Consider the following 15496-nt stretch of genomic DNA (forward strand, 5'->3'; position numbering starts at 1 on the left):
AATATAGAAGAAGCCATTGAAAAAGTTGGACTTGTTGGAAAGTTTTAAAATTCAGCAGAGGAGAAAAAAAGATTGAGAGAAGAGAAGCGCCAAAAAAAAAAAAAGAGAGAGAGAGAGAGAAAGGGGGTAAACCCAAACCAAAGAAACAAAAAATAGTTCAACCAAAAATGAAAAACAAAGAAAACACTAAAAGAAAGTTAAAGTATGATGATGAGTTGTAGGAAAACGAAGAGCTGACTCACTGCATAATTTGTAATGAGACATTTGAAGAAGATTGGATCCAATGCCAAACGTGTAAGGGTTGGGCACATGAAAAATGTACTGAGCTACAACTAGACAGTCTTTACTACACATGTGATTTGTGTTCCAAAGTTTAAAATGAATTTGTTTCAGTTAGGGGGGCCTAAACCAACCATAGGCTATATTTTCAACTTTTATTAAAAAAATATTACTTATTTTCATTTTTAGACTTAAAGTAAACCAACCTAAGTAACCAACTACTTAGTTTGTTTCATTTTTAATGCACATTAAAATGTTATTTCTGAACTATTTTTTTTTTATTTCAACATTTTAATGTTTTGTCCGATACAACACTCCAAAATTTAAAATTGGCCAAAAATAGAGTTTGACAAAAACTTGTTTAAAAAATACGACTCCATGTTTTTTTAACTAAAGTTTACAATTTATGTTAGGTAACTTAGTACAGCATAATTTAGTGTAAAAACTAATTCTTTACAAATAAAACAAAAAGTGTTATGATTGAAATAGCTTAGGTATCCGATACTATCCGACCTTCCTCTCTCTCTCTCCCTCTCTCTCTCTCCCTCTCTCTCTCTCTGTATATATATATATATATATATATATATATATATACTAGCTGACCCAGCCACGCGTTGCTGTGGCAAAGAAGTTGGATTAAAATAAACTTGAACTCATTATTTTGATAGAATCAAATAAATATTTTTAATAGAGCTTAAAATAGTATAGCCGATTTTATAACATATGAGATTGATAATGGGCGTTATTCAATTTAAAAACGATTCCTAAATGTTCCTGGAAAATTATGGGCAGCTGATGTGGCCAATTTCTGCCAGTATCATGTCAAGCCAAAACCCAGAAAGTTTTCCGATAAAAGTTAATAACCTTCCTGAAATCATCTCGGAAGCCTCTTGAAAAATTCGAAGATCTTCCCGTTTGAAGTTAGTCGTGTTTTTGGAACTTTAATGTAAACTTAGGAAGGGATACAAAAAAAAAAGCTTAGCACCTTTCTGATTTATTAAGGAACTTCTATAAGCGGTAATGCAAACATAGCCAAAGCTTAGCCAGAACTGCAAGCAATTATCGAAAATTTTTACTCAGTAACGTTTCGGATTTTTTTTTTTTTTTTTTTACCTTGCAGACTGAAGAAAGTACTTATTGAATTCAATAAGTACTAACTAAATTTTCTATGGAAAAAGCACTATACTTACGCTTAGTAAATTTTGTAAGTATAACTTCCGCAAAAAAAAAAAAAAAAATTGAAAGTTATAGTAAATATCGAAACTGATTGTAAAATAACCGAATGTAGAAACTAAGCGTAAACCACCATACACTTTTAGATTCTACACTACATTTTATTCACATTAGCTTTCTTTATAGTTTGTAATCAATAACTTCTTTACAAAATACATTAACTAAATTAAAAATGTATAAAAATTAAATTTTTTCAATGAAGTAGATAACATTGACTTCGAACTATTGTTTCTATTATTTGAAAACTGAAAACTGTCTAAGCACTAAGTTGTGCACAATGTTCTTGATCAACCAGTCTTTTGCTAATACGAAAAGTATGATAACTTTCCACGTGTGAGTAGGCAATATTTCGTTGCCCATAAGAGAAATATTTATGTTTCAAGAACAAACCGAAAGAAGACATTTTTTGCCCTTTAAATCTATTTATGGTCTTTGCAAAAGCTAAACGAATCAAAAATTGAAGCCTTTCAAATGTGTTTGAAAATTATGACGCTAATAATGGATTACGTGGCAACACAAACATTTCTCCTTTAAACTTTTCCGACAAATATTGTTGACTTTATGTAGAAACGTGTACCGTTGCGTAATTTAGGTGGGTTTAAATCGCGAAAAAGAATAAATTGTTGAGCCAATTTTCAACCGGAAATCGTGTAGACGCATTCCTGGTGTATCCAGGGAATTTAAAAATTCATTTGGAGTGTTTACTGCTTTGTTTTCATCGACAACTTGTTCAGCATCAATGGAGAGCTTTTTTTTAAAGCCGTCAGTAATGGCTCATTATTCGCAATAATTGCAGCTAAGACAGAGTCATTGCTCTGTTGTTATACGTTGCAAATCAGTGTTAACTAAGTCGGTGGCCCAACTATCAAGTGACGGCATATCATAATGACTAAGTGGCAAATTTGAAATTGAAACGCAAAAACCTTCAGTTAAAACTAAAGCTTCATATTCATCTCTGGTGTAAAATCTGGATTTGGACATTTGTGTGTTTGTTAAACTTTATGAAATACGTCTTCAAACGTGAAAGTAATATAGTTTCTCCTTAAAAAATAATGATTGTGTTGGATAGTATGTCGTCAAAATTGTTTTAAACAGTTGACGAATACTGTTTCTCCTTATGTCAAACCTGCATTAGAAAGTGTCAACTCCCAATGACTTTGTGCTACCAATAAATACAACTTGCGACATGCATCAGGATATGTATTTGACAGTCGACAATTGACGATCCACAAATATTCCTGTCTGTTCGGGAATGTTTACCGAAAACAAAACTGCTACAAAACCAGCGCGATTACAGAGGCAATTATGATTTTTTAAAAATTAAATTTATCTGGAAATAGACTCTCAATTAGTTCACTTTTCGTCTCAACGGCAGTGCAGAAATTGTCTGGCTATTTGTTGTACTGTATATTTTGATACAGTTCAATTTTACCGTTTCCAATACTCAGCAATTGCTTAGAAAATACTTATGCGATTAGATTATTTTGCGTTTATACTCGCATGTTCATGGCCAATCGCATTATCTCGTCATTACGCTATAAAAAACGTTTTTTTTAAACATGCGTTGATTTCATCGGAATAACTGGTAATGTCTGCCGGAAGTCCCGAGACAGTATTCAGACAATTTCGCCTAAAAGTTGATCGTTGCCATTCAAATCTTGCATAATCCTATGATGTGCTTCGAATGAATGCTTTTACACATGAGACATAGTACACTCATCCCAAATTATAATTTCACTCTCTTGCAACACTACAGCCATACCACGTCTTTTTTTCTTTATTGTTTACATTGTGTTTTGTTTGTTATGAATATCTAATAGGCAACTTTTAAGCTGAATGTGCTGTTCGTGTACCATCTAAAAAAAGTAGCAGCAATGCCTGACGATGCAATTGTCACTGCAATTTTCTGTTGCGAATGTATCTTTGCAAGAATTAATGATATTAAAAATTTCCTGGGGAACAAAATAAAGAAAATAATTGTTTTCCGCTTAAATTCATTAACTTTCCTGAAATAAACCTGGAATATTTGTGAAGAATTCAGTAGCCTTCTTGGTTAAAAAGGCAGTTATGATTCTGGCACCTGCAGAGAAGCCTAACGCAGAATTAATATAATAGCCTGGAACCTTCCTGCTTTTCTAAGAAAGCTCTCAAAGCATTAATACACGCATTGCCAACGCGAAGACAGACTCTCAAGCAAGTAGCTCGAATGTAGTTCCTCTGCAACTCTTGCAAAACTTCGTGATCCAGATAACTTTTCGCACTCATTGGGTGTTGAGTCAATCTGGACAAACCGCAATCCTATTAAATACGTTTAGTTAATCTTGATACTGGTGGAGAAAAATACTTTTCACAACGGTGTGAAATCTGCAATTTGTAGCAATTCAAGGAAACGTTTTGAAAAATATAGTTGATTTTCTCAGGAAGTAAATAATAACCTGTAATATCCCGAAACGTTATATGGAAATTCTAAGCAACATCTGTGAGCTTTTTTTATCATGGTGTTTTTAGCAGCAAGTCATACGATGTTAGAGTTATATCGATTAATTAACTTACACCGCCATCTATTAAGAATTTTTAGAACTAAACAATTAATTCACACTATTATTGCATAATTAATATGAAATTTGCAGTAAAAAATTATAAAAACTATCTTATCTTTTAAGTTGGACCAAATGACACATTGATATGAAATTTGAGAAAAATCGGTTGAGTAGTTTCGGAGTTTACCCCGAACAAACATCGTGACACGAGATTTTTATATATATATATATATATATATATATATATATATATATATATATATATATATATATATATATATATATATATATATATATATATATATATATATATATATATATATATATATATAATGGGCGCCGCTTATATGAATCACGTTTGTTCTAAACAATTTTGATTAAAAAAAGAGGCCGATTCAATAAAACGGCTAATTCAATACAGCTGGATATTGTTCTGTTTTTGACGATTTGATTCATTTAAGAGGTTTATTTAATTAAACACTGATCTCGACGCCGGAGCGTCCCGGCCGCCAAGAAAACCAAATGCCGGTCGCCATGGAAACCAAACGTCAGCAGACAACCAAAGCATATCCACCGCCAAGAAAGACGAAAGAAAATAAACGCGACTAAGTACAGTTTACACGACAGAACAAGTTGGGGATTTCTGGGTTTTTCACCCCTCTGTATCTCAGCCCCATGAGAACCCCCAGAGTTGATTTTTGGTATACACAATCTCTAGTGGCCCCTGAAGACGTAAAGAAAATACAATCCCCTGGACCATCAGGGGGAAGAGGAATTTAAGGTAGAAAATCGCTGTTCAAAAAAGTTTTCGCTTTCTTTGACAGGGCTACAGCCCAGACGAAAAAAAGGAATCAAACTAAAATTTCGCACACACATTCCTTGTGTTCTACTGATATAAACAATAAAAGTAAAAAATATTGAAAAGACCACACCAAAAGCCCATAGATGCGCAACACAGCAAAACTAAAAAGCCAAGTAAATATAAAATTAAGCAAACAAAATTTCAAATATTAAACAAATTATATAAAATTAATGATGATAAAAAGGAAAATTGCAAACAGCTATTAAATAGGAAAAGATAAAATATGAATCCAGAGCTCATCAGCCGTGGAGGATTCATTAATTATGGTCAAAAGACCAAAAATTTAACTATGAACTAGAAGAGAATGTTTAAGCTCCAGTACATGCAATATAGAGTAACAATGGGCAAAAGCACCACTTGCTAAACTAAAAACAATAAACTAGAGCTCAAACCTAAAACTAAAAGCAGGGGCTTTCGCCTCGACTAATTAGGAAAACAAGTTCCGATAATTAGCCATCCACGGGACAGTACCTGACTATAACAAAATTATCTTACCTTGAAATCCATATAAACAGAGCCAATTCCGATGTTCAACCTGATAGAAATCCTTTCCAGTTGTCAACGTAAAAATAAAAATAAAATCATATCCAGAAGATCAATCCAGAGACATACCAGTCACGTGGGAAACAGGCGACTGGTATGTCTCGGGATTGATCTTCTGGATATGATTTTATTTTTACGTTGACAACTGGAGAGGATTTCTATCAGGTTGAACATCGGAATTGGCTCTGTTTATATGGATTTCAAGGTAAGATAATTTTTCTGTAGGCAGGTACTGTCCCGTGGATGGCTAATTATCGGAACTTGTTTTCCTAATTAGTCGAGGCGAAAGCCCCTGCTTTTAGTTTTAGGTTTGAGCTCTAGTTTATTGTTTTTAGTTTAGCAAGTGGTGCTTTTGCCCATTGTTACTCTATATTGCATGTACTGGAGCTTAAACATTCTCTTCTAGTTCATAGTTAAATTTTTGGCCTTTTGACCATAATTAATGAATCCTGCACGGCTGATGAGCTCTGGATTCTCACTTTATCTTTTCCTATTTAACAGCTGTTTGCAATTTTCCTTTTTATCATCATTAATTTTATATAATTTGTTTAATATTTGAAATTTTGTTTGCTTAATTATATATATATATATATATATATATATATATATATATATATATATATATATTGATATTTAATAGCAATACAAAATTGAACAAGAAAGAACGAAAATTTGAAAAAAATCCTAAAATACCCTGGGGCCTCATCAGGGGGTTACTCCCCAAGTATTGGGAAAAAACATGAGATGTATCGTGAGTGCTGTTGGCGAAATTGCCTGAAACAGCAGCAATATTCCCCGACATTTCACGAAACAAGCAATAGGGGTTACCTAAAGTCCAGAACATAAGCATAACAAGAAGTAATTAATTTGAACATTTACAAACCAAAGACACAAGCTTTATAGAAAGTTAATTAGAACAATTTCATAACTAATTTAAACTACAAGAGAAAAATTCACAATCGAACTCAATAGCAAAAGAAAGAACATGTAACAATAAAATCCATGGAACAAATAAAATAACCAACCGCTTCTCTTCCATGAGCTTGCAAATGAAATTTTCCGTAAGATGCTCCGGATATTGGTTCTCAGTTAGGGTTGAAGTTAAATTTTGAATCGTTATCTTCAGATTTGTTTTATTATTGCAGATTTTTTTATATCTTATAATCTGTGAGATAATTATATTTTTGAACACTTTTTTACTATCACAACTGTAAAAATGAATTAAAGAATATTGGTCATTCTCCTGCAATGTGGAATTTTGCAATTCTGAATTTTGAATTTTTGACCTCTTCAGGAAGGATGCAGTTTGGCATTTTTTTGATAGACAAAACATGTGTCTTGGTAAAACTACAATAGTTCATTAAACCTGTACATTTATTTTGCAGATAATAATGCTTTGGTTTGTTAAAAGGACAAAAGTGTCATTACCATCCCATGTTAAAAAATCATGTAGAAATTCCAAAAAAGAAAATTTTTTTTAGTGGCCCTATGGTTTACAATTAAGTACCAGCAATAGCCCGATAGAAAATAAAGAACAAATACATCATTGTAAATCTTTTCATAAGTTAAAAATTATTTTGAGATTTTTTTTTTGTAAAAAAATATACTAATTGCATTACATCAGTCATTTTCACTCGTTCAAATTAAGTCTTATAACCTAAAGTAAATATGTTTTCGAAAATACTAATAGAACTAATTATTTAAATTACATTTATTAAAAAAATTGAACATTAATAGTTTGAGGACAAACGCTTCTGTAGCAAGGACGGTAATGACTCTGGAAGGATGGTAATGATCATGGCAGGTTAAATTCCAGACTAGTGCTGATTATTCTTATAATAAACTGTTCTTCATCTGTTTTCATTAAGTGTCTCACTATTTATAAATCTAGACTTTGCAACAGTCGGTGAGTCATTCCACGTCAATTGACCTAATTTTACAAATCGTCCCCACTCGACCATCTCCGATTTGGATAAAATTTTATAGAGACGTAGAGATGCCTTTGAAACTAACCTATGCAAATTGTCAGCTTCCTAGATCCAAATCCTGAGGATCTAGGATCTTCGAAAAATGTGATCCAAGATGGCGGATTAGCTTTTTGTTCCCAAATTGTCATGTTTACACCAAGTTTACAGGAATTTTTATTACACTGGAAGCCTGAAATTTTAGGCGTTTAAAGTATGTTTGACCGTTAGTATATTTAAGTATTTTTGTGAATTTGAGCTCGTTACATTTTGTGTAGCATGCGCGTGAACTTGTGAAAAAGCGCGATGGGAATTTTTTTTTTCTCGATTTTGGGATGTCATAAAATCTAAACAAAAATAGTTCAAAACCTCGTACTGCACGATTTCATTGTAAAAATGCTCGTTTTAATGGGTTACAGTTACAGAGCTTAAATATCTATTTTCTAAAAGATATTGTGATTCAAAGTGGCTATCAAAACCGTTCAAGTAAAAAATAGCCTATTTTCAAAGCGCTATAGCTCAAGTTTGTCACCTCGCATCTTCTTTTAGTTTATACCATTAGAAAGAACACATGTTTTCCTTTCAAAATAAGTTTTTTCTTCGATGGTGTTCTTTCGAATAAGGATAAAAAACGAGCTAGAAATTATATCTGTCTTAGCGAATTGCCATGTTCAATCTCAGATTACGGGACGTTTTATAACGCTGGAAGCCAAAAATTTTATGAGCTTAAAGTACTTTTGGTTGTCAATACGTTCTAGTATTTTTTTGAATTTGAGATCATTAACTTTTGTGTAACCCGTATGCAAAGTGAGATTAAATATGAAAAGATTAAATATGTTGGAATCAGAAAAGTATTTTGCTCAGGAAGCAGACTGATACGCTAGATAGAACAAGATAATTTTCTTTTTTTATCATATTTCATCTGCAAAGTATCTTTCTGAATGATTAATAAAAAATTATTTCTGACTTATAACAGTTGCATAATCCCTATAAGCCGGTTGTCACGGCTTTCAACATTCTTTATTTATTGTAGAACGAGATTTTCTCGCTAACGACAAATAGTATTTCAGGCTCATTTTTTCCCACTTGTCTAAAAAACACCATTGGAAAGAAAGTTTATTTTTATAGGAAAAAAATTGTTCTTTCTCATGGTACCAACGAAAAGAAGATGCAAGATGACAAACTTGAGCTACAGGGCATTAAAAACAGGCTATTATTCATGTGAACTATTTTGATTGCCACTTGGGATGCCAATATCTTTTAGAAAATCAATATTTACGCTCTGCAAGTATAACCCATTAAAAACATGCATATCTACAAGGGAATTACAAAGTTCGAGCATTTGAATAATTTTTGTTCAGAATTTATGACATTCTAAAATCCAGAAAAAAGTTTATCTGCTGCGTTTTGTCAAGACTTTGCATACGGGCTACACAAAAGTTAATGATCTCAAATTCAAAAAAAAAAAAAAAAATACTAGAACGTATTGACAACCAAAAGTACTTTAAGCTCATAAAATTTTAGGCTTCCAGCGTTATAAAACGTCCCGTAATCTGAGATTGAACATGGCAATTCGCTAAGACAGATATAATTTCTAGCTCGTTTTTTTATCCTTATTCGAAAGAACACCATCGAAGAAAAAACTTATTTTGAAAGGGAAAAATGTGTTCTTTCTAATGGTATAAACGAAAAGAAGATGCGAGGTGACAAACTTGAGCTATAACGCTTTAAAAATAGGCTATTTTTTACTTGAACGGTTTTGATAGCCACTTTGAATCGCAATATCTTTTAGAAAATAGATATTTAAGCTCTGTAACTGTAACCCATTAAAAACGAGCATTTTTACAATGGAATCAGGTAGTACGAGCCTTTGAATTATTTTTGTTCAAATTTTATGACAACCTAAAATCCAGGAAAAAGATTTCCCATCGCGCTTTTTCACAAGTTCACGCGCATGCTACACAAAATCTAACGAGCCCAAATTCACAAAAATACTTGAATATACTAACGGTCAAACATACTTTAAGCGCATAACATTTCAGGCTTCCAGTGGAATAAAATTTCCTGTAAACTTGGTGTAAACATGGCAATTTGGCGCAAAAAGCTAATCCGCCATCTTGGATCACATTTTTCGGAGATCCTAGATCCTAGGCATTTGGATCTAGGAGGCTGAAAATTTGCATAGATTAGATTTTAAAGGCATCTATACACCTCTATAAAATTTCATCCAAATCGGAGATGGTCGAGTGGGAACCCCTAGGTCACTGACATGGAATGACTTAGGTATTAATCAAACTTTAGCGCTTAACAAGATTAAAAGAAGTTAGTAAGGTTTTATATTAACTAATATATTTACATTTACCAGAAACATTAAGATTTCTAAAAAATCGTTCTATTTATGAAAAAAAAAATAATTTGAAATAATTTGTTTCCTGAGCCAACTAAAGTTGAGATTATACTTATATAATGCCCTTAAAGTAGTAGATTTGTTTATTTCAGGACTAAATCCTAGGTTAAAAATAAGGTGAATTCCTATAGAATGTTAAAGACACATTTTCAAATTTGTATCTCGTTAGTGTCATTTCTAAATCAGAGCAAGTACAGTAAACTCCCGATTATCCGTGGAATAGGGTGGAACGGTAACCGCGTATAAGCGAAAACCGCGGATAATCCGAATAATAGGTAAAAACGATACTTAGTGCATGCAATAGATAAAAAATATTAATGACATTCACACATTCATTTGAATTATAACCAAAAACGTTGCTACATTGCATCTACTAACATTGAATCAAAAAGCGAACAAGATAATCATAAGTTCCAAAGAAAAAGAAATGTGAAACGACCCGCGGATAATCCGAGCCGTGGATATTCCGACCGCCGATAATCAGAAGTTTATTATACACCAATATGTTTCAAATGTTTTCAATAGAAAGGCGTAATTGAATCAATGAATCAATGAGTTCGAAATCCAATCATCGTTTTCAAAACTAATTTTCCAGGAGAGACAGAATACGTAATTATTCAATATTCATAGGAGGTGTAAGGCTTTATTTTGTTTTTTTCGTATAATATAGATGTGTACCTAAGATTCCATCATTTCTATGGGGTTATAAGACTTTTTACTTCATTTTAATAAATCATTAATACTTGGAGACGACTTGTTTTGGGAAGAAAACATTGAAATATATTTTTCATTACGTACTTTAACAGGGGAAAATATTAATAATTCTTCATTAAAAGCTTGAAATAAAATTTAATATGTAAAAGTAAAGGGGTATGGATGTTTCTGCCACTGAAATATTATTATTAGTTAACGGAAAAAAATAAATGACGGAACTAAATCTATAAATCGGAAAACATCTTGTGGATGATTACAATTTGTGCTGTGTTCGCACAAATTTCTTTATCGAAGGCCAAAGCTCACTTGAAAAAACAAACCTTAATTTTCTTAAACCACCAATGAATTGAGATCCTTCAACTTCGGCAGTTGTCTGTTTTTTTATGAGTAAAACTGTAGTAATTAGATAGTTGATTTATTTTTGTAGTTTTTTCCATAGGAGCATTCTGATTAGGCAATTTAATAATAATAATAATACTGCCACCTGCTTTTGAAATCATGGATCATTGTTATAACCTCTTTTACAGTTAGTTTCAGTGATGGGGCTGGTGATTCTGTCAGTGTGGTATATTCACGATACAAAAATGTGTAAGGTTACCAGTATTAATGGGTGTAATGTGACACGAATTTTGAAGCGTGTAGCATCATTGTTTTTTGGGAGGAACCTTGCACTATGGTTTCAGTAGGATTAAAAGCGCACGTGTAACGATCTGAATCAGCGCAGAGCAGGTAAATTCTTATCAGCAGAACGTAAACCGACCTTGGTAGCGGAGCGGTGAAAGCTCTTGCTTTGCAAGTCTGTGAGATTCGCATTGTGGGTTCGGACATCGCTCAGATCATTTCTTCTCTTAGTGCAATAAAAAAGACTTGCTTGCATATTGAAACAAATATTGTACATTAAAATACTTGGTATATATTGGTTGTTAAAAAGCATGAACTTGATAAATCGTCCAACCTTTCGCAGAAATAAGTGACACGTTACGCTATAATTACAATATCATGGTGTAACTTTCCACAAGCGATGTGTAACTTAACACCAGTTATATCAGTTAAGTTTCTCTAGAGTAGTGGAGGCAGCTAAGCTGCCAACGATTTTATGGAGTAAGGTTACAAAACTATTTTTTTACAGTGTTGTTGAGGAGCGAATGTACGGTATTGGTATACATTTAGTTAGAGAGCAAGTCATTTCCAGGGACACGGCATGTTTTTCGACTAAACAGCTATTCCAATGTTTAATATATTCTTTACCAAGTGGGAAAGGATAACTTATTTTCAGGAAAACATGTGTGTTCACATTAGTTGAACAGGAAAGTAAAATAATCTTGATTTCTTAAAAAGTTATTTTCGGACTCATCGATTCATATATAATCGTATATGATTTATGTATTAGGAACTAATATCATTATATTTTATGTATTTGTTTTACTTCCTGGGGAAAAAATATTTTTACTGGTTTTAAAGTACGCAGAAAAAAAGATTTATAAAAGAAGCAAAGAAGTTAAGGTGCTTTCTCAACGGTGGCAAAAATATTATTACGGCACCGGAGTTGGCGATAAACTAAGGTATTTTGCGCGAAGGCGAAACAAGATAGCCAGAAAATACACAATACCTCAGTTCCCGAAGCTTCGGTGGGAGCTTGTAGAAAATCGCAAAATTATATTACAGGACGTAAAAGTATATTACGGTATTTTGTCTTATTTTTACGGTGCATCTGCAGTGAAAAAACCGTAAAGATCGTAAAAAGTTCTTAAGTGGATTTCGTAGCGCTATAAAATGGCCTTGAGATGAGCATAATGAAGTCTCCGCTTCAATGATTAGAAATGTAATAAAAGCTAAGTGCTTTTATTCTTGATTCACCTTTTGTTTGATCGATCTGCTTCCGTTATTAGAAAAGAAGTAGAGCTGCAGATATTTTTGAAATTTTATTTGCCAATTATTTAATATCTTATTTAAAGTCGGAAACAGTTGATGTTCTGGTTCAACTGGCGTTCGGGAACCGCTGTGAGAATAAGAATTTCATGATTTTGATACTGAGATAGATATTAATTTCTGCCGTTACTTTTAACTTCGTCGATGGAAGTGCTAAAGTTAACAAGAAATGAAAATGTGTATCATTTTATTTATTTATATTTTATTGTGATGCATGAAAGGGAAGATGTTCCAAAATAATAATCATCGAGACATTTATTGATGTTTTTTGTTTCAGCAGAGGTTCATTTTACGTCTAACGAACTGTTCGGTAACAATTTCCGTCGTTTAAGTAGTGGCGTATTGTTGGCTTACTTAACTTAAAATAAAGAAAATTGTGCAGGATAAAAATGCATAGATAAATGATTTAAAATAATACACATGATCTGTTAGAAAAAATGAACCGATTAAACATCATTTGCTGTTTCGATGGTTAATATATATGCAGAAAGGTTTCAAAATAGACCCTGCATAATTCAGTATATTGCTTTCAGTTAGATTTCCGGACATTGAAGGAGTGAATGTTGGCCTTTTCCCTGGAATGCCTTTCAGAGTTATGCTGCGATGGGCAGATAAAGAAAAGAAACTGCAAATTTGTCACTTCTCATCTATTTTTTTTTCTCTTTACATTTTTGTCATCTATTATACGCTAGTTTTATTGTAAAAGCTTGCTTATTTGGTTTCCGCTGAAAAACAAACGCGAAAAAATAGTATAATTCCCATATTTCCCCATTGTTAGCATTGAATCGAAAACGCATTCTTCAAATATCTCGAAAATTCATTTTTGCAGATACTGCTGTTTACCTGCCCATGTTAGTATGGTGCAAGTCCCTTTGGCTTTGTTAAATGTCTCAAAAAAGCCAAAATGGCTTTCGTTTTTATTTGCACTTAAATCAACGCATTAAACGACAGTTGCGGGGTCCGTTTAAAATGGTGTCCAAGGCAAATATCCTGTTTATCACTGTGTGAATTAGACTAAAACACGAACTTCTGCGGAGGGAAAGCGCCCAGGAAGTTTTATTAGGGTTTAATGGAGATTGATGATGTGAGAAAGGGGAAAAAAAAAACTCCTCTTATGCTGGACAGGTTTAATTCATATTGTTTCATTGGTTGAGAAAAAGAAAAAATGTTTTATACTTTTCATTTTTTTATCTGTTCATTCCAAACAACCACAAAAAAAAAAATGCCTCGACAATGAAAATACTACTTCGAGAACATTTATTTCATATTTGACTAATAGTGCGTTTAAAAATTTAATATGCTGTCAAATTTCGAAAAAACGACCAAGCATACAAAAGGACGGTCTAAAAACTTTGTTAAAACTGGAATTCTGAATGAGTGATGCGTTAGGTTAAAAGAATTAATAGCATGCCACAATTCTTTAATTCGTTTAAGGTAGAAAATCACAGGGGATGTTGACAGGACAGGAAATATCAAAAGTTGTTTAACACAAATGAACAGATTACTGAATACACGTGTTTCGGGGTTTACAGGAACCTCTTTTTCAATTCAAAGTTGTAAGCTTTTTGATGAACAAGATGGATGTTTGGATGAAACAAAAAATTGAAACGTTAAAACAGATTCAAAATAATTAAGAAAGACACTACAATAAACACCTGTAGCACAAAAAATCATAGGAGTTCAAAGAAGATGGCAAAAAAAAAAAAAAAAAAAAAAAAGACTTCCAATTAAATGAATGGATGCCAAACTGCGGAAAATATAGAATGGTTTTAAGATCGTTAACTAGATTAGAACGACTCTTCAGAATGTGAAATACTCCCAAATGTAAAGATCTGACGAATTTCGGTAGTTCTGGATACTTTTATAAGAGTTAAAATCAAAGGAGTGATTTGAGTCCCAGCAGTGTTGAACAATACTAGACTTATTCAACTGTTGTTTTTTTCACAAAATTTTTATGTCCCTTTAAGTGAAACTTCAAAGAGCGGCGGGACTGTCCGAACACAGGCAATACCGCAAATGCAATCATTTTTATTAATTGCACAGTAATTAAGAGGATCAATAGAATCCTGACTCCGTTTTGTAATACATTGACATTCTCAAAGAATTTGAATTTCGAAATAAAACGTGACTGTCATCAAATTATGATAGAAAGTAAGTATCGCATGCAATATTCGTTGCTTGAAAATATCGCTGAGGTGGAAGGTACCAATGGATTAAAAGGCTAATTTTTGAGTCTTCCGAAGAGAAATGATCTTATCCGATTAGTAAGGAACGGTAGGAGACGCTTGATTTTATTATTTTAACAGGCATGATATTACCTAAGTACTTACCTGATTACAATGAAAAACCAGATTGATTTAGTAATGAAAGAAATGAGATGGAAATTTATAAGAGAAAGTCTGTGCTTACTACTTAACAGAAAACAAGCACAGTTGGTAGAAGTTTTATGGTTAACTGCATTACCTTAAAACGTAAAATAAGAGAAGCATAGATAATTTCAAAATTTACTAGCATTATCATCAGAAATATGGTTTAACACTAATTTTCCAAAACATAATCTCTTTACCTAAACAATCTTCACTAAGTTAAGTTATATTAGGAAAAATTACAAAAGCCATATCTTAAAATTTACAGCTCCGTTTAAAAAAAAAAACTGGATATGATTTACCATTCGCGGAAAAAAAAGGATTAAAAAAGCTAAACACATTTATAATTTCTGTTCTAATTTACTAAGAAATTTCCAGTTTTGAAACAAGGAAATAACTTCATCAGAGACAGAAAATGCATCCATATTCAAACGGAAATTAAAAATGTAAAACATGTGAAGCAATTAGATCGTTTTTTATAAGCGAACTTAAAAAGCTACTCAATGAGATTAAAACAAGCCATGCAAAATCAAACTATCTTCTTTGAAACTTCAAACACATTTTATCTGACCAAAAAAAAAAAAAAAACCCTCGGGCTCTCGTAGACTTAGCAAATATATTATGAGTAATATTAGAATGTAATATTAAGAGCATTATAT

Source organism: Uloborus diversus, chromosome 3 (assembly GCF_026930045.1).
Source record: "Uloborus diversus isolate 005 chromosome 3, Udiv.v.3.1, whole genome shotgun sequence".
Classification (NCBI taxonomy): Eukaryota; Metazoa; Arthropoda; class Arachnida; order Araneae; family Uloboridae; genus Uloborus; species Uloborus diversus.